Raw genomic sequence first — 19,107 nt, forward strand, 5'->3', positions numbered from 1 at the left:
TCTCCTGCAAAGTGCCACAGAGTAAGTATCTTAGGCTCCTTGGCACATATGGTCCCTGTGGTAAACTTTTGCTGTTGTATCATGAAAGCAACATAGAAGGCAGAGAGAGACAGTATGCAAACAAATGGACATGGCCATATTCCAATAAAACTTTATTTATAAACCATAAAATTTAAATCCCATGCAGTGTTCACGTGTCGCAAAGAATTATTCTTTCTTTATTTCCAATACTTAGAAATATAAAAATCATTCTTAGTTTACAAGCCATACTAGATCTGGCCCACAGACCGTAGTTGACTCAACCCTATGGTGTATACTTTAGGAAACTGGAAGGTCATAGAGTCCCAGAACTTCCCCAAAGTGCCTCCCTCAACTATGGGGGAATCAGCACTCAAAACTCAGTAACTCTTTCTCAAACTTGTAGTAGACAGCTGTCTTCACTCTTATTTTTAAAATTAAGTCATAAACGCTAGTTCAATAAAAGCAGGGGTTCAGATCACTTTTTTTTTTTATCCTAGAAATCCAATTGCTACTTACAATATTACTTATATGGCTTAAAAAAATTCTATTTTAAATTCACATTTTTATTTGGGGATTATTTTATGTTCTGGGAACAGCCTAGAATCATATATATGCTCACATATGAAAACATATTTCTTCCTCCTACAAGCATTTAAATGATAGTGTTACAATTTCATCTGTGATGATTAATTTGTACCAATGTGTAAATAGATGCATTTTCTACTAAAAATCAGTTTCTTCTGTGACCTATTCATAGTGCCAACAGTTGCAATCCCTCACCCTTACCTCCCAGTTTGTGGGGAAAGAGGCTTGCTCATCAGCTAGACGGGAGACCACAGATTTCCCCTGGATGATTCAGAATGATCATAATCATTGCACAATGCTCTGGTCTGCCTCCTGTTAGTGTAACTATAACTATATAGCTGAATGAGCATCTGGGACAGAGCAGGGTACAAAATGATTTTCTCAAACCTGAAAAAACAAACAAATGCTTATGTTTCTGCCTGCTCCCCCCCCCACCCACTATGTCTTGGGCACCCCACTCCACAGATATTTTCTCTCTTGGGGAGGCATGGCCCCGTCTGTTTGCTGAAGCTCTACTCATTATCTTGAACTCTAAAAATCTAACCCTTCATAATTTAATTCAAAAGAGAGCATTGTTCCAAATCATCCATTATTTTCAACAAGGGCAAAATAATACAGGCTGTCCAGGGCCCTCGAACACGGGTAATTTATTGCTTTGAAATATTGGATTGAATGTGTTCCCCCAGGAAAGCATTCTTCAAAACCAAATATCAGGCACCACCGTGCAGGAATCAGACTGTAAATGATTAAAAACACGATGGATCACTGGTCAGTTGTTCAGTCTGTCTAGAATCATTATGCTTGGAAGAGAAGTTAAGAAGCTGGGAAAGGAAATCCTTTGAGGTCTATTCTCTATAAAGAAAGAGGATTAAAAAGAAAGCTGGGTCCTCCTCCCCCAACATCATAGACAGCGTATGTATATACACAGACAAACACACACACAGCCATATATTGCTCAAATAGCCCAGGGCTAAGGGTTAAGGATTATAATGGAAAAGATTTAAAAATACAAGTTTGAGCAATGATTTAAAACAGGGAAGAAAGAAGACCAAACACACGAGCATTATTTAATCCTATAAATTTGCTATCGTATGCTCTACATAAAGATGTAGGTAAGAGGCATTTGTTTGCTCACTGTTGTGGCTAGAAGCCTAGAAAAATAAATTTATTCAAGCATGCCAGTCTGTCTGCAAAGACTTCCATTTTGCCTTTTATGGAAATCTCGAACAAAGAAGAGTATCTTTGCTTCTGTCAGGAGAAGAGTTTCAATCAGACTGATGAATAAAAAGCAGAGCTGCCAAAAATGATCCATGGCAGGGTAAAGTTTAGGTGCCCAACTGCCCATTTTTCTATTAAAATATGTCATTAGCACTGGCCTGGACTGATAGAGCAGGGCGATACAGCACTCTAAATTGCTTCTTAATTTAAAAAATATCAATTCCAGGAAGAATTCTGTAACATAAAATGTAGACCCTCAGTATCATAAAACAGAGACTGTTCAGTATAGAAAAAGATTTGACTTTGTAGCCACTGAGTATAGGTTTATGCCATTTACATATTTGATAACTCTATGAGTATGCATGTCTCCCCTGGAATGAAGTCCAATAAAAAAAAAAAAACTTGTGGAATATTCATATCTTTTGTCTGAATAAAGGGGCCCAGTGCGGTCAAATTATTTTATTCAAAATGGGCATCTTCTAATATCTGATACTTCTAATGTTCTTAAATAGTTCTGAGACCTTAGAAAGTTCCATGAAACCTAGATAACATTTGTTGGATAGGCCCTCGCATTGTCACTGGGAATATCTGGGATAGAATGAATATGACTCCCTCAAACCACAGTCGCTGCAATCTTAAATCCTACACCTAAACTCTCCACATTCTCAGTGGAGAAACACAGAATTTGTAGGTTCTGAATAATATTTCCATAAAGTGACACCTGATGTTTGGATTATTATAGACAACAAACAAAACGACAATAAAAAGATATCTACAAGAGTGAAAAATACCCTTCAAATGCTGCTTCTGCTATGTTCTATCAAAGTTGTCTCTGGTGTATCCAAATAGCGTTAACTCCAATCTCCTAGTGGGCTGTTGCTTCCTTCTTTCGCATAGTACTTTGCTGTACCAGAGAAACAGCAAAAACCTGTTTTCAATACATATGAATTTGGATTATCATAAAAATAAAACAGAGAATAGGAGAGAAAGGAAACAGAGTACACCACACCAGAATGTCATTTTATTTTTGTCTAATTTCAAACTAATGGCTTTAAGTCCTTGTCTTCCTTGTTTATTTCTCAAAGATTGTTGTTTTAATAACCTATTGATATATATAGCAATTACCCATCACTTACTAGTTTAAAACAATAAGCATTTATTGATTCATAGTTCTTTGGACCAAGATTCCAGATGTGGCTGAGCTGGGTCATTCCGTCTTATGGTCCCTCATAAGGTTACAGCTAAGACGTGAGCCCAGGCTGCACCATCTGATGACTTTGATGAAGATCTGCTTCCAGAACAGATTACTCACGTGGCGCTGGCAGTTGGCAAAGAGCCTCATTTTCTCCCTGAAAAGTCCCTCTATGGAATTCTTACTTGTTATCTCAATATGGTGGCCTGCTTCCTCCAGGAAAATCAATCCAAAGCAGAAGCCACCAGACTGTAATGACCTAGCCTTAGAAGTCACACAGTTTTGAGAAATTAATTTCCTCACTATTCTATTGATTATTGTATTAGACAACTTTTTGTCTCTGTCACCAAAAATCCATGACAGGAAACACTTAGAAGAGAAAGAGCTCATTTGGGGCTCACAGTTTCAGAGGTTCAGAACACCAGGGTGGAAGAGTATTGTGAAAGAAAGCTCTTTAGCTCGTGGAAACTGGAAAGCAGAGAAAGAAAATGTTGTGCCAGAGAGAAAATATAAACCCCAAATTATGCACCAATGACCTACATCCTTTATCTATGTCCTGCTCACCTGCCTACAATTACTACCCTCTAATCCATTTAATTTCTTAATCCACCAAATAGATTAAGCCACTGATGAAGTTACAGCTCTCAGAATCTAATCATTTAACTTCTAAGCATTTCTGCATTAACATATGAGCTTTTGAGGGATATATTTCACATCTAAACCACAATATTTCACTCCTGGCTTCCAATAAGCTCATGTGATCGTGTAAATTGCATTAAATCTATCTCTAAGATTCCCAGAGTTGCTACAGTTCCAGCATTGCCCATGAGAAACCAGCCTCTACCTCAGAGCAAAGCCTGGCCAAGGAAGGGGGCATGACCCCTGTCCTTGGAAAGACCACAGAGCACTCCTAGGCACACACCCACTCTGCTGAGTTGTTTATCTGCAAATAACAGGAGAAGTCTGCAGAGGGGAAATAATTTCCTGTCTGTGGTGGGTGTGGTCTTCTGGATTCTTGAAATGCTCTTAAAATCGTTTCTATTGACTCTGAACAAAGTGCTTAGCTCCTCTTTAGTGATGGGAATCTATTCAACAATCACACCTTCTTTGGCCCAATCTTACATGTGCTTTTTTTTTTAATCAAACTGCAAGATTTAAAAATCTTTATTTTTAGGTTTATTTTATTTACTATTATTAGGTTCTTGCTTAGCATCTGGATGGCCGTCTTAAGAAACACTTTTGCTTTTCTGCCCAAAGGCCTTTCTGAGAAAGGCTCACCACTCCCTCATACCAACCCAACCCTTACCTGCTCACATTAGGACTCAGCAGGCTCTAATCCCAGAATCTCCCCCATAAAGGTCTTGAATCCCAAGCCTGTGTTGCCTCTCTCTCCTATAGACAGATGGCCTTTATTTGTCAGCTCTGACAAGTAAACTCTTGTGTGTATCTCTGCCTGGTCTCCGTCTTTCATGCCTTTCATTCTCACTTCCCTGTCTCCTGGTTTCTCACTTTCCTTTCACGATTGTTTTGTTTGTTTTTGTATTTATTTATTTATTTATTTATTTATTTATTTATTTATTTATTTATTTATTTATTTATTTATTTATATGGTACTGGGGATTGAACCCAGGGGTACTTATCCTACCCACTGAGCCACATCCCCACTCCTTTTTCTGTATTTTATTTAGAGATAGGGTCTCACTGAGTTGCTTAGGCCCTCACTAAGTTGTTGATGCTGAACTTGTGAACTTTGAACTTGTGTTCCTCCTGCCTCAGCCTCTTGAGTAGCTGGGATTACAGACATGTGCCACTTTATCTGGATAGATTTTAAAATCTTATCTGCTTTCTTCTCCCAATTCTCATGTCAAATCTGGCTAAAATCAGCCCAAAGCACTCATGCCATAGCCTGAATGCTGCATTGCCTTAAAATTTCCTCTGCCAGATTAATAAGTTCATCACCTTTAAATTCAGCCTCATAGAAAGTCTCAGGACATGGACAAAATGTACAGTTACTTGTGAAAATGTAACATAAATGGACTCTACTCCAGTTCCTAATAGAGTATTCATTTTCACTTGAAACTTTGTGAGTATTGTAAGGTCCTTGCTTAGCATCTGGACAGCCATCTTTAGTAACAGCCGCTATCTTAAGAAAAAGTTTTGCTTCCCCACCAAGGGCCTTTCTGAGAAAGGCTCACCACTCCCTCATATCAACCCAACTCTTAACAGCCCTCATCAGGATCTTCCCAGCTCTAATTTGTGATTCTGCCCCCATAAAACTCCCAGAACCCAAGTCTGGTTTTCCCCACTCCATCTATGGAGAGATGTGTCTTTACTTGTCAGCTCTGACAAATAAACTCTCCTGTGTATCTCTGCCTGGTCTCTGTCTTTCATTTGTAGCTCTCCTATCTCCCCGTTCCTCACTTTTCTTTCAAGCATAGTCTTTACTGTCCACATTTCTAACAGTATTCTGGTCTGAACTCTCAAAAGAAATGTTCATTAAGTTCTGCTAACAATATTTTAAGGCTTCTCCAACCTGTGTTTCCAAACTTTCCCAAATTTCTCCCACAAATCCGTTCCAAAGGTGTCTGAACAAAGTGGTTAGATTAGTCACAGCAAGGACCCTGCTTGTCAGTACCAATTGCTGTGGGTCAGCTTTCCATCTCTTTCCATCTCTGTGACTAACATACCTGAAAAGAACACTTTAGGGGAGGAAAATTTTCTCTTGGGCTCACAGTTTCAGAGGTCTCAGTCCATGGTCAACTGATTCTATTGCTCTGGGCATGAGGTAAGGCAGAATATAATGCCAGAAGGGCATAGCAGTGGGAAGCGTCTCAGCTCAAGGAAGCTGAGAGACAGAAAAAGAAAGCAAGGCATCAGAGAAAAAAATATAAACCCAAAGAACATGTTCTCAGGGACCTATTTTCTCCATCAAGGCCCCACTTTCCCACAGTAAGTAAACCTTTCACATTATTCATCTAACAAATGGAATAATCCAGGGATCAGGTCAGGGCTCTCATAATCTAATCATCTCACCCCTGAACATTATTACATTCACAAATGACATTTTTTGGGGGACGCTTCACATTCAAACCATAACATTTATACAAATGGTCCTGAGATAATATGGGAAGATTCCACAAGGGACAAAGACCAACACTGGGTTCATTGTGGAAGCTTCCCTGACAACTGTGTTCAGTTAGTTAGAATTATGTTGTGTCTAACATGGATATTTGCTTGATTTGGCTAAATGGGCTGTTTCATTTAAATCACCTAGTTATTGCCTACTTTAAACATACTATTGTTTTCTAAAGCACTGATCTTTATTATGATTTAAATAATAATGATGATTAATTTAGCTCTGTACTATTGATAATATTTTTATATGCATTATCTTATTTCATCACAAATCTCACTTTTCATAACTTAAAAAAATTTTTAATGACTTTAGCTTTATTATTTCATTGCATTTTTATAAAGAGTCTCACTATATTTTCCAGGCTGGCCTTGAACTCTGGATCTTCCTGCCTCAGCATCCTGAGTAGTTGGTATTTTAGGCATGTGCCTCGGTATCCAGCTGAATTGAACTGCAAAAAAAGAGTTGCAAAGATAATGAAAATAATTCTTTTCTCTCTTTGCATAGCTTCTCCTAATGCTGATCTCTTTCATAGTCAAAGTTCAGTTGTGAAATGAGAAATTAACATTGCCTAATCAACTTAGCAAGAATCTGTCTCAAAATTTAAAAAATAAAAATAAAATGGGGCTGGCAATATTGCCCAGTGGTTAAGCACCCCTAGATTCAATCCTTGGTATCAAAGAGAAAAATGAAATTAACATTGTTACATTATAATAAACTAAACTATAGATTTTATTCATATTTCTCCCATGCTTCTTGGTAACCATCCTTTTTTCTGTTATAGATAATAAACTAAGGTTGCAGAGCATTTACTAATCACATTCCTTATTATTCCTTATTATTATCAGTTACTCTGATCAGTGACTATTTCTCACTCTTTCTTTTTCACTCACAACTTTGACTTCTGTAAGAAGTAGTGGTCAGGTATTTTGTAGATTGACCTTCAATTTGAGCTTGCCTGATCATTTCTCACTAGACTGAAGTCATGGATTTTAAGAAATAATACCAGAGAGGTGATGCCACCTTCTCATGATACAATATGCCTTATTATCACTCCTGATGTTAATCGTGGTTACTTGATGAAGTTGCTCTCTGCCACTGTAAAATTACTGTCTTTCAATGTTCACGCTGTATTCTTCAAGGTGAGTCAATAAATCAAGTCCTATTTGAATGGGAGGAGAATCAAGCTCTACTTTCTGCAGTGAGATATGTCAAAGATTTTGCATGTTTAGTTAAAACCATCATGGAATTATTAATCATTTGGGTGAGAGACTGAGAAGCTAGGTGAATATCCTTCTTCTTAAAGGTTTGTCCACTAATTTTGACAGACATCAGTGGGTCTTGCTGTGGTATTCTAGTTCCTGCATTCCTTCTAAATGCATTCATTGCCACTATTCTTTAAAGAAGAGCCCACTTTATACTCCTCCATTTACTTGTGCATAGAATCCTTTTTTTATATCAGTATAAGCTCATGATTCTATGTTTTATGTATAGGCTTAAAACATAATATGATCATCACTTATTTTAGTGTTCAAATGGTAACACGTTTGGCTACTGGAAGTGTTTTAGGTTGCTGTCTGTGTCTTTTCCATGTGACATATCTCTCCCACACCTGTTTTTTATTTTTTAAAGTAGAATTTTATTTTTTAGAGTAGTTTCAGTTTCACATAAAATTGAGCATTGAGCAGAAGGTACAAAGAATTCCTGCATATCTCCTGCTCCTACGTAGCTTCCCCCATTATCAAAATCGCCCACCAGAATGGCATATTTGCTAGCACTTTCTTACTTTCTGGCATATATATATATATATATATATATATATATATATATATATATATATTTTTTTTTTTAAGCTTATCTCAAATTTTTTTTCTGCCCCAGTTCTGGAACTGTGATTTTTTTTCTTCAAGAGATTCTATTTCTTTTTTATTGGGGAGTGATATTTGGAAGCCAAAATCTGAACATTACTTTTGCTTATCGTTCTTGGGGCAATGAATGTGCAGTTACACTCCATGTGCTCAACTAGGGGCAAAGATCAAAAGTGGAGGGATTATTTTTCAGGTTTCTCCACTGCAACATTATTGATTTTCAGTTTCCAAATTCTGTTCTTTCAAGTGAGTCATTCAATCCAATCCTACTCAAATGGGAGAAGAATTAAGCTCTACCTTCTGGAGGAAGGAGTTTTAAAGATTTTGTAACTTTACCACTTTGCAGATAGAGATAAGAAGTACAGCTGCGTATTTCTTTTACTTTTGCTTGGTTTCTATATGCAAGGCACAGTACTTGGAATTATATAGCATTTCATCTTAAAATTACAGAAGCTTCATGGTAATGGTTCAGATTAACCTCATTGTATAAAGAAAGTAATAAAAACTCCAGGTTAATGCCACACACCAGAGAGGGGGAAACTGAGACTACAAACCAGCTTGGTGGACTTTGAATCATATACACTTTTCTTTGAGGCAGTTTATTTATTTATTCATTTTGCACAACTTTTTTAAAAATTAATTTATTCTAATTTTTTATACATGACAGACGAATGCATTTCAATTCATAGTATACATTTAGAGTACAATTTTTCATGTCTCTGGTTTTCCATAAAGTACAGTCACACCATTCATGCCTTTATACATTTACTTAGGGTAATGATGTCTATCTCATTCCATTGCCTTTCCTGTCCCAATTCCCCCTTCCTTCTTCTCCCTCCCCTTTGCCCTATCTACAGTTCCTCCGTTCTTCCAATGCCTAATCCCCACCCCCATTATGGATCAGCATCCACATATCAGAGAAAACATTTGGCCTTTGTTTTTTTGGGGATTGGCTTACTTCACTTAACATGATATTCTCCAATTGCATTCATTTACCTGCAAATGCCATGAGTTTATTCTCTTTCAATGATGAATAATATTCCATTGGGTATATATACCACAGTTTCTTTATCTATTCACTTATTGAAGGGCATTTAAGTTGGTTTCACAGTTTAGCTATTGTGAATTGCACTGCTATAAACATTGATGTGGCTATGTCCTTGTAGTACGCTGTTTTTAAGTCTTTTAGGTATAGACGGAGGAGAGAGATTGGGAATGGTATTCCATTCCCAATTTTCCAAGAAACTGAAGAACTATCTTTTTAATATGGATTTTGTATTCAACTTGCCAGAATTTTATTGAGAATTTTTGCATCTATGTTCACTAGAGATATTGGTCTGAAGTTTTCTTTCTTTGATGGGCCTTTATCTGGTTTTGGGATCAGGGTGATATTGGTCTCTTAGAATAAGTTTGGAAGTGTTCCCTCTTTTTCTATTTTATGAAATGATTTAAGGAGTATTAGTATTAATTATTCTTTGAAGATCTTGTAGAACTCAGCTTTGTATCCATCAGGCCCTGAGCTTTTTTTGTTGTTGTTGTTGGTAGGCTTCTGATGATGTCTTCTATTTCACTGCTTGAAATTGATCAGTTTTTCTTGTGTAATTCAATTTGGGCAAATCATATGACTCTAGAAATTTGTTGATGCTTTTATATTTTCTATTTTATTGTAGTAAAAATTTTCAAAATAATTTCTAATTATCTTTTGTATTTCTTTAGTGTCCATGATGATACTTCCTTTTTCATCATAGATGTTATTAATTTGAATTTTCTCTCTCTTTTTCTTCATTAGAATGGCTAAAGGTTTATCAATTTTATTTATTTTTTCAAAGAACCAACTTTGTGTTTTGTCAATTTTCAATTGTGTCTTTTGTTTCAATTTCATTGATTTCAGCTCTCATTTTAAGTATTTCCTGTTTTCTATTGCTTTTAGTGTTGATATGTTCTTTTTTTCTGGGGCTTTGAGATGTAATGTTAGGTAATTTATTTGTCAATTTTTTCTTCTTTTAAAGAATCAGCTCCATGCAATGAACTTTCCTCTTTGTACTGCATTCATAGTGTCCCAGAGATTTTGATATGTTGTATGAGTGTTCCCATTTACCTCTAAGAATTTTTTAATCTCCTCTTTAATGTCTTTCGTATCCCATTGTTTATTCAATAGCATATCATTTAGTCTCCAGGTATTGGAGTAGTTTCTATTTTCTATTTTCTCATAGCTTTCTAATTTCATTTCATTATGATCTGAAAGAATTCAGGGTAGTATCTCTACTTTTTTGCATTTGCTAAGACTTGCTTTGTGGCATAATATATAGCCTATTTTAGAGAAGGATCCATGTGCTGCTGAGAAGAAAACGTATTCACTGGTAGATGGATAAAATTATATATATATATAAATTTCTGTTAAGACTAAGTTATTTATTTTATTATTGAGTTCTATAGTTTCTTTGTTTAGCTTTTGTTTGGAAGATCAATTCAGTGGTGAAAGTGTGTAAAGTCACCCAGAATTTTTGTGTTGTAGGTCTATTTGGCGCTTGAACTTGAGAAGAATTTGTTTGATGAATGTAGTTGCTCCAAAGTTTGCTCCAAATTTATAATTGTTATGACTTGTTGATGTATGATTCTCTTAAGCAGTATGTAATATCCTCTTTATTCCTTCTGATTAACTTTGGCTTAAAGTCTACTTTATTTGATATGAGGATGGAAACCACTGCTTTTTTCTTCAGTCCACGTGAGTGGTATGTTTTTTCCCCAACCCTTCACCTTCAGTCTGTGGATGTCTTTTCCTATGAGATGAGCCTCTTGGAGGCAGCAGATTTTGGGGTCTTTATTTCTTTTAATTCAATCTGCCAGTCTATGTCTTTTGATTGGTGAGTTTAGGCCATTAACATTTAGGGTTATTATTGAGACATGGTTTGTACTTCCAGTCATTTTGGTTAATTTTTGGTAATTTAACTTGTTTTCTCCTTTGATTGGTTTTTCCTTTAGTCTAATACCTCCCTTTGGTGATTTTCATTGTTGTTTTCCATTTCCTCCTCATGGAATATTTTGTTGAGAATATTCTGTAGTCCTGGCTTTCTAGTTGTAAATTATTTTTAACTTTTGTTTATCATGAAAGGTTTTTATTTTATCATCAAAACTAAAGCTTAAGTTTGCTGGATATAAGATTCTTGGTTGGCATCAATTTTCTTTTAGAGCTTGGTATATGTTGTTCCAGGATCTTCTAGCTTTCAGGGACTGTGTTGAAAAATCTGCAGAGATCCTAATTGATTTCCCCCTATATATAATCAAATTCCTTTCTCTTGGGCTTTTAAAATTCTCTCTTATTCTGTATGCTAGGCATTTTCATTATAATGTGCCTTGGAGTATATCTGCTGTGATTTTGTACATTTGGTGTCCTGTAAGACTCTTTTATTTGATTTTCCAATTCATTCTTCATGTTTGGGAAAGTTTTTAATATTATTTTATTGAATAGATTGTTCATTTCTTTAGTTTGTAACTCTATGCCTTCCTCTATCCCAATAATTCTTAATTTTTGTCTTTTTATGTTATTATGTTATCCTATAATTCTTAAATGTTCTACTCGTTTTTTTACCATCTATACTGTGTGATCAACTTTATTTTCAAAATTATATATATATTTTATTATCTGAGTTTCTGTCCAAGTGATCTAATCTGTGATTCGTTCTATTGAGTTTTTAATTTGATTTATTGTTTCCTTCATTTCAAGGATTGCTTGTTTGTTTGTTTTTTTAAGAACCTCTATCTCCTTATGGAAGTAATCTTTTGCTTATGTAGCTTTTTATCAAAATGATCTTTTGATGCCTATTTGCTTTCTTTATTTCACAGAACATTTTAATCATGTACATCATGAGCTCCTTGTCTGTTATTTCTTCTGCTGTGTTGGCCATGGGTTATAATAATTTGGTATCTTTTTTTGTCTGGGGCACTTTCTTCTCTTGTTTTTTCATGTGTCTTCCCTTCTAGCCCTGTGGATCTGAGATATTACCATTTTACCCTATAGGCTTACAGTGTCCCTGCAGGGTTGGAAAACCTCTCCTTTAGGGGGAGAATAATATTAACAGATTCCAATACAAACAATATATACAGCCTTAAGCCAAATAACTGCTATTAAGATGTTTATGGTTTTGTCACAATATACAAAAACTTTGAGTTTAATTATTATCTACAATATAAACAGTAGGTTTTCAAAAGAGTCTACAGTTTCTGATAGTGGACAAAGAGAGAACCAGGGGTGGAGTGTAGGATGAGATGTTAAGGAGGTCGTAGGTGAGGATATAGAGTTATTAGATCTTAGTGTGAAAGACTAAAGAACTTGACTAGTCGCAGGAAAAAAGAGAGAAAGTCATTTTGGGGAGACAAATAAGTGGGAAGACCATAGAGAGAGTATAAAACACAAACAAACATAAAACTTAAGAAAAATAAAAAATTTAAAAATAGGAAATAAAATAATATACAACACAACTGCAATATACACTTCAGAGATCCTAGTCCTCAGTAGCCTAAATCATAAAAAGTACTTAGTTTCACAAATGTTGGGAATGTGAAGATGGGAAAAGAGAGAGAGGGAAAAAAATAAGAAGAAAAGAAAAAAGAGGAAAGAAAAAAAAATCTTGAAGAAAAATAAAAGGATTGTTTTTGTTGAATTTCAGTATCTTTCCTGCTTCCCTTCTCATCCAACAGGTGGGGTAGTCTGTTGTTTGCTGCTATCTCCATCCTCAAATGGTGAAGTTTATTAAGGTGGAAGGAATGGTCTTGGAGGCCAGCTCCTTGAGGTGGCATATAACACTTGCTGGTCTCTGATGGAAGACTGCACCCCAAAGATCTCCTTTGAGGCCTGCTCATGTGATGGGGGTCCCTGGTCTTATCTTCTTAGATTGCCTGTAGACCTTACAATTCCTGGTCTCTAATTTAGTCTCTAAACTGTATCTCACTCACCCACTCCTTTTCTACTTCCCAATCAGGAACCTCTCTCTCTCTGGAGGTCTTCTGGGTTCCACTCTGGAGGCTGCACACCCCTTGCAGAGAGCTGTTTTGTATTGGGCAGTTCAGGGCCAGGCTTTGTGAGCTATGGACTGCCCACATAGTTGCAAGCACTCTGCCCGGTTAGTGGCTTCAGGGTAGAGGGGGGAGTTGGGGACTATAAGTACTTTGATATCACTTCTAGGGGCAGGTGTCCCAATCTCCAGTTGCACCAACTAAAGATGGTGACAAAAGTGTCCCAAGATGGAGGTGACTGCTTTCAAAGATGAGTGTCTCGTTGGGTGGGGCCAGGTGGTAGTGTTTGGTGGTATGTTCAGAGATGTAGCTCTGTGGTATTCAGTATTGTGGCTGGCAGCTCTTCACAGACCCTGTGTCCTGTGTCCCCAGGTGCAGTCTACCACATGTAGGGGACTGTGGCAGTGGTTGCAGTGTCCCAAGATGGAGGCGACCAGGGAAACCCCACATTGGTAGGAGTGTGTCCACCGCATAGGAGTGGTGGACAGAGCTCCTGTGTGTGGGCAGTGGTGGGGTATCCTACACGGGAGTGGTGGCCGGAATTCCTTTGTGAGTGGGATGCTAGGGGTTCTGCACGGGTGCTAATGACAATGGTCCTGCATGGGTTCAGTAGCCAAAGGTCCTGCGTGGGCGAGTGGCATCCTGCCCACATGCTGAGGCCTGGGGACCTGTGTGGACATGGCAGCTGGAATTTCTATGCAGGAGCTGCTGTCAAGGGTTCTCTGTCTCTCACAGAGAAATGGTATTCCCACTACTAGAATCACAGGTCACGGAGCAACACAGAATGCAGCCTCCCTCTAGCCCACCATCTTGGATCCCCCTGAGGCAGTTTAAATAATGTTTTAGTCAGCCTGTTTTTGCTGCTGTGACTAAAGAACCCAACCAGCACAATTATAAAGGAGGAAGAGTTTATTTGAGGACTCATGGTTTCAGAGGTCTAAGCCCATACAAGGCTAACTCCATTCCTCAGGGCTTGAGGTGAGGCTGAACATCATGGCGGCAGAGGGTGGCAGAGGAATGCAGTTCACATCATGGCGATCAGGAAGGAGAGAGAGAGAGACTCCACTCTCCAGATAGAAAATATATACCCCTTAGCTATGCCTCCAATTAACCACTTCCTCCAGCCACCTGACTCCAGTTACCACTCAGTCAATCCCATCAGGGATTAATTCACTGATTGGGTTAAGACTCTCACAACCCAATAATTTTTCCTCTAAATCATCTTGCATTGTCTCACATGTGAGCTTGTGGGGGACACCTCACATCCAAACCATAACAAATAGTTGGACTTTTCCCCCTTCCATGTCCCTCTTTTTCTTTTTCTGTTCTTATATTCTTCCCCATTTTCTGTCCTCCCCTTAGAGTAATTGTACCATAAAATAATAGATGAATTGCGTGTACATTTAATGCATTGAGTCTAGTTAGTAGAACTACTGTGACTTTTGAAAAAAAGTTTAGCTTCAATTTTTACTTTCTCAGAAGTGTGATATTTGAATTGAGACCTACCAAGAAATTTTCTTCAAGAAATATGTAATATTATAATCCTTTATTCACCATTTCCATAGATATTCGTAATTGTGTTGTACATGGCCCAATTGTTGAGGCTTGGAATATACTGGAAGATGAAGTCAACAAAAGTGTGTGGAAGTTATCATTTACAATGGAAGAAAAACAGGGATAAAATATGATCAAATAAGACAAGCAAATCCTAGTTTATCAGGATAGTAAGAAATCCAGTTTATTAGAAGGAAAATCAAGAAAGGGAGGTTTTATAGTTTTAATCCAGGATGCTCCCCCAAATTCATGTGTTCAGAGGTGGGGATTTGGGGAGATGGTGTGGTCAGGAGGGCCTTTCACCACATCACTAGAGTCATCCAATGATGACTGAATCAACAACTGGGAGTGGGAATTACTTGGAAGGAGCTGGTCACTGGGGGCATGCTCTATAATGGTTTATCTTCTATCTGGCCCTTTTCCCTCTCTCTTTTTCTTGGTTGCCATGATCTCATGATGTTCTGCCTCACCTTAGGTTCAGAGCAGTGGGGCTGCCTGACTATGGACTGAATCTTCTTTTTTTTTTTTTTTTTTTTTTATTGGTTGTTCCAAACATTACAAAGCTCTTGACATTGGACTGAATCTTCTGAAAAATGGAGTCAAAATAAACCTTTTCTCCTTTAAGGTGCTTTTGTGAGGGTCACAGTAATGAAAGGGGATGAGAAGAGTCAGAGGGATCACAATCTCCAATAAACTGATATCAGTCTCACTTAAAAGGTCACAACTGATGGAGGAGTGTGGGCGTTGTGCGAGTGGTCTCCAAGAATTTCTGGGGGCAACACATTTTGTACAGGAAGAAAAATCAATGATCAAACAAATAGAAGGTCAGTGTGACATGAGCCAAATTAGCCTAAGAACAGATGATAAAGAATGGAGTGTTATGAGATGGGAGTAAAGTACATATAGAACTTTTGAGGTCCCGTAAAGGATGTGGCCTTACCTCTCAGCAATATGGGTGACATCAGAATGACATAAGCACAGAAGTGACATGACCTAACTTGAATTTCAAAATGACCACTCCACTTACTGAATGGAGAGTAGGGAGAATAGTTGGGATGCTCAGTGTAATGATTCAGCAATGGCTTAGAGAAGTGTGGTCAGTCTTTGGGTGGTGAAGATTTTCCAAATATTGAAGACAATTACAAATTGAGCCAAGAGGATTTTCTTAGCCATTACTTAATTAATGTAAAAGACAGGATTTCCAACAATTTATTATAAGCAACTGGAAAGAGGAAATTGTCAGCAAGGTAGGAAAACCTTTGGAGTAGGTGACAACTGGTTCAATTTTGGATGTGTTAGACACAGAATGTCTGTATATGATTTGAATGATGTGACATTTAATGAGCCTGGAGAAAATCAGAAGCTCTTTTACACAGAGAATTTGTTCTAGCTATATAACCTAGGCATCAGAGCCATGTCCTATTCCATGGAGGTCAAAGGTGAACCATGGGTGGCTGTGTATTCTGGAGAAATAGCAATCTCAAGATGAGCAAAATCTCCAAAATATCCACCACAGTGGATCACCCAACTCTAAATATATTTATGTTTTAAAATGTAATTTTTATTTCCCTTCATTATTACAATTTAAAAGAAGACTTTCTTTATTTTTGTTAACAATGAAATTTGATGGCAATTTTATATTCATCCTCAACCTACTTTATGTGTCAATGAGCATTTGTCTTTTCTGACTATTCAGGTCTAAATTTTATATTCTCTTTTCTGATGATCAGTCCTTATTGAAAAGAATTTCCAACAGAAATTACTTTTCCTTTTTTAAGAAGGTCAAATAAATAGATTTTACAGGAGCAATTACAAAGCCAGATAGAAGCTCATGTGCATACATGGACAATGATTTTTTTAAAAAAAGGAGAACATCCTGATGGTGAGATGGAATTATTTTTTTATCAGAGACTGCTTCTTCAAGGAGAACCTCCAACCTAGCTTTAAAGGAAATGAAGGTACTTTAAAAGGAAGGTCTGTTTGTAAGATTGCTTAGCCTGGGTATATGAGTACAATTCAAATGTGCATTTTTTTAAAGATAACTATAGATTTTCTCATTCTCTTTTACTTTCTATTTTCGATAAGCACACTATTTCTAACTCTCATGTAGTTTAAAACTAACCTAGACATATGTTGTTAATACTTTCGTGTATCAGGAGCCTAAAGGGTAGAAACAATTTTAACTTGAACTTTTTAATTGTGGTTTCCTGTCATTGCCTCTTTCCTGACCTCAGGAATTTTACAAAGCCAAAAGTTATGAATCATCCCCGACTCAAACCAAAAACCAGAGTGACGTGAAACAGATGATTGATGACAAAGAAAACCATGAGGTTCAGGGAACTATCCTCATCCTCTGGCATAAATTTTGGGGTGTCTCTATCATGCAATTGCAAAGACTGACAACTACAAAATAATAATTAAAATACAGGAAGGGGAATAATTTAAAAAAACAGTAAGCAAAATGTAATATGCTAGGATGTCTTTTCTCCATAAAAACGACTTAAGCCTTTGAGGACAGGCAGCATGTCAACCCCAGTAGAGAGGTAGATTATGGCAATAGTAGCCCTGTGAATATATTTAAATTGAATCATTATGACTCATTTTTTTACATGTTAATTTTGCAGTCTGAAAAAAGATCAACCCTATTTCTCTCATTGGGGGAGTATTTTCAGATGGCGGTTAAAAGGCTTTTTTTTTTTAACCCCCCCTTTCTTTTTCTTTCAACTGCTGCAGAGCAACTAGAAACAAATCTGTTCCTTGGAATAAATGTTCAGTCCATATGTTATTTTTCATGGTAACTGATGGAAGTGTGAAGTCCTCCTCAGTAAATTCTGCCTGCGGTCTTGCTCTACTTCCCCAGCCCCCACCTCCTGCCATATGTAACTCATCTTGGGCATGGTGAGAGTCATTCCTTTATCATTCGACTTTTGTAGCTTGCATTTTTCCTAGAGTAACATAAAATTTTAAAGAGAATCAGGAACAGTACAAAAAGTGCACCGACCACCTTCCCTGATCTGAAGGGCATTAGGGAGAAATGATGGGAAATGGAAAGAAAAAAGAAAAAAAATGCTACAGCTGTGAACACAAACCATGTTCCCCGGATCTCTGTGCAGTAGGAGGCAGAAGAACAACTGTCATGGGCTTTGGAAGCAGAGAGTCTTAATCAGCTCTTGGTGCCACCACCTAAGTATGTAAGCTAGGAAGTTCCTTAACCTGAGTCTGAATTTTATCATCTGTAGAAGGTGGTACCTAACCTCATGGTGTTAATGCAAGCATTTAACTAAGTGATTCAATTAAAATAACTAGCACATGGTAAGTGTTTAATAAATGTTGGTTTCCTTCTTTTTAACCTTTATCTGTCATTCCTGTTATTGATAAAAAAAACTCTGGTTTTTGTTTCAATGATTTATGAGCATTCAACCAAGACCGTGAATGTGGTCAAGGACTATTTAATGACAAAAGATTTAGCAGAAGTTTTCTTCTATACTAAAAAGCCAGCCAAAGTTGACTTCTCTTGGCAAAACTTCCCATGCTGCTCGTTGAAAACTTGGGAATTTGAATACAGACCAATATTTTAGGAGAAATTAACCCCAGGCCTAATGTTTTATGCTGAGAAAATAGTCTTTGATGTTTGAATAGGTCTGACTGTTATGCTGAGAGCCAAATGTGTGGGGTAAGACCCCTTGTGAATTGAAACATCAAAAAAGATTTGCATTAATTTCCTGCAAACCAAATATATAGAGTTTCATGCCGCTTTAATTGAAATGTAATAACTGTTTACAGATTTGACTATGCCATCACCACTGAGTAATTGCTTTTCCACACCAAGAAAATGGGGATGAAGTAAATGTGCCTAGAAGGGTTTGGAATTTGGAATTTCAATGAAATGTTTCTCAAATGACTGTTAGGAATGGTGTCTTCCATGTTTTGATCTCAGTCAGGGCTAGACCCCTATAGGGTCAAGTCACTGCTGACCTAGGATGCCCCAAAAGACCCTTCGTTATTGCAGCAAGACCTTTCAAAACAGGAGATTGAATTATTTCAAAATGTAGCATTTAGGGCAGTTTTTCATTGTTGGTTTTTCATATGTTGTGCATAGTACTGGGTTCAACAAATAAGAGGCATCTTTGCTTTTATTCATACTATGTGTGTTGGCGTCTCTGCTGACTGTAGAAGGACAGAATGCATTGAACAGTGACAAGCTTGAAGATCTCTGATGAATCCCCGTGCAATTTGTTCATTGAGAAAACGCTCAAGAATCATTTATAATGGAATAATGACCAAGTCTGCTCAAAGCAACTGAAAATGTCATGTTTTTAATGAAAATAAAAACAAAGCAGTACTTGGGAAACAACATAATAAGAGCTTTACTTCATCCTCAGGCCCAAAGACTTCAGGATATCTTTATAAATGGAAAATGATCAGGCCAAAAGGGGAAAAAAAATATAGCTTTAGAGAATGTTATAAAAAAGAATACTTTGTAAGAGAAAGAATCTGTCTTTTATGAGAATTTCTGAGAATCC

This window comes from Ictidomys tridecemlineatus, chromosome 6 (assembly GCF_052094955.1).
Source record: "Ictidomys tridecemlineatus isolate mIctTri1 chromosome 6, mIctTri1.hap1, whole genome shotgun sequence".
Lineage (NCBI taxonomy): Eukaryota > Metazoa > Chordata > Mammalia > Rodentia > Sciuridae > Ictidomys > Ictidomys tridecemlineatus.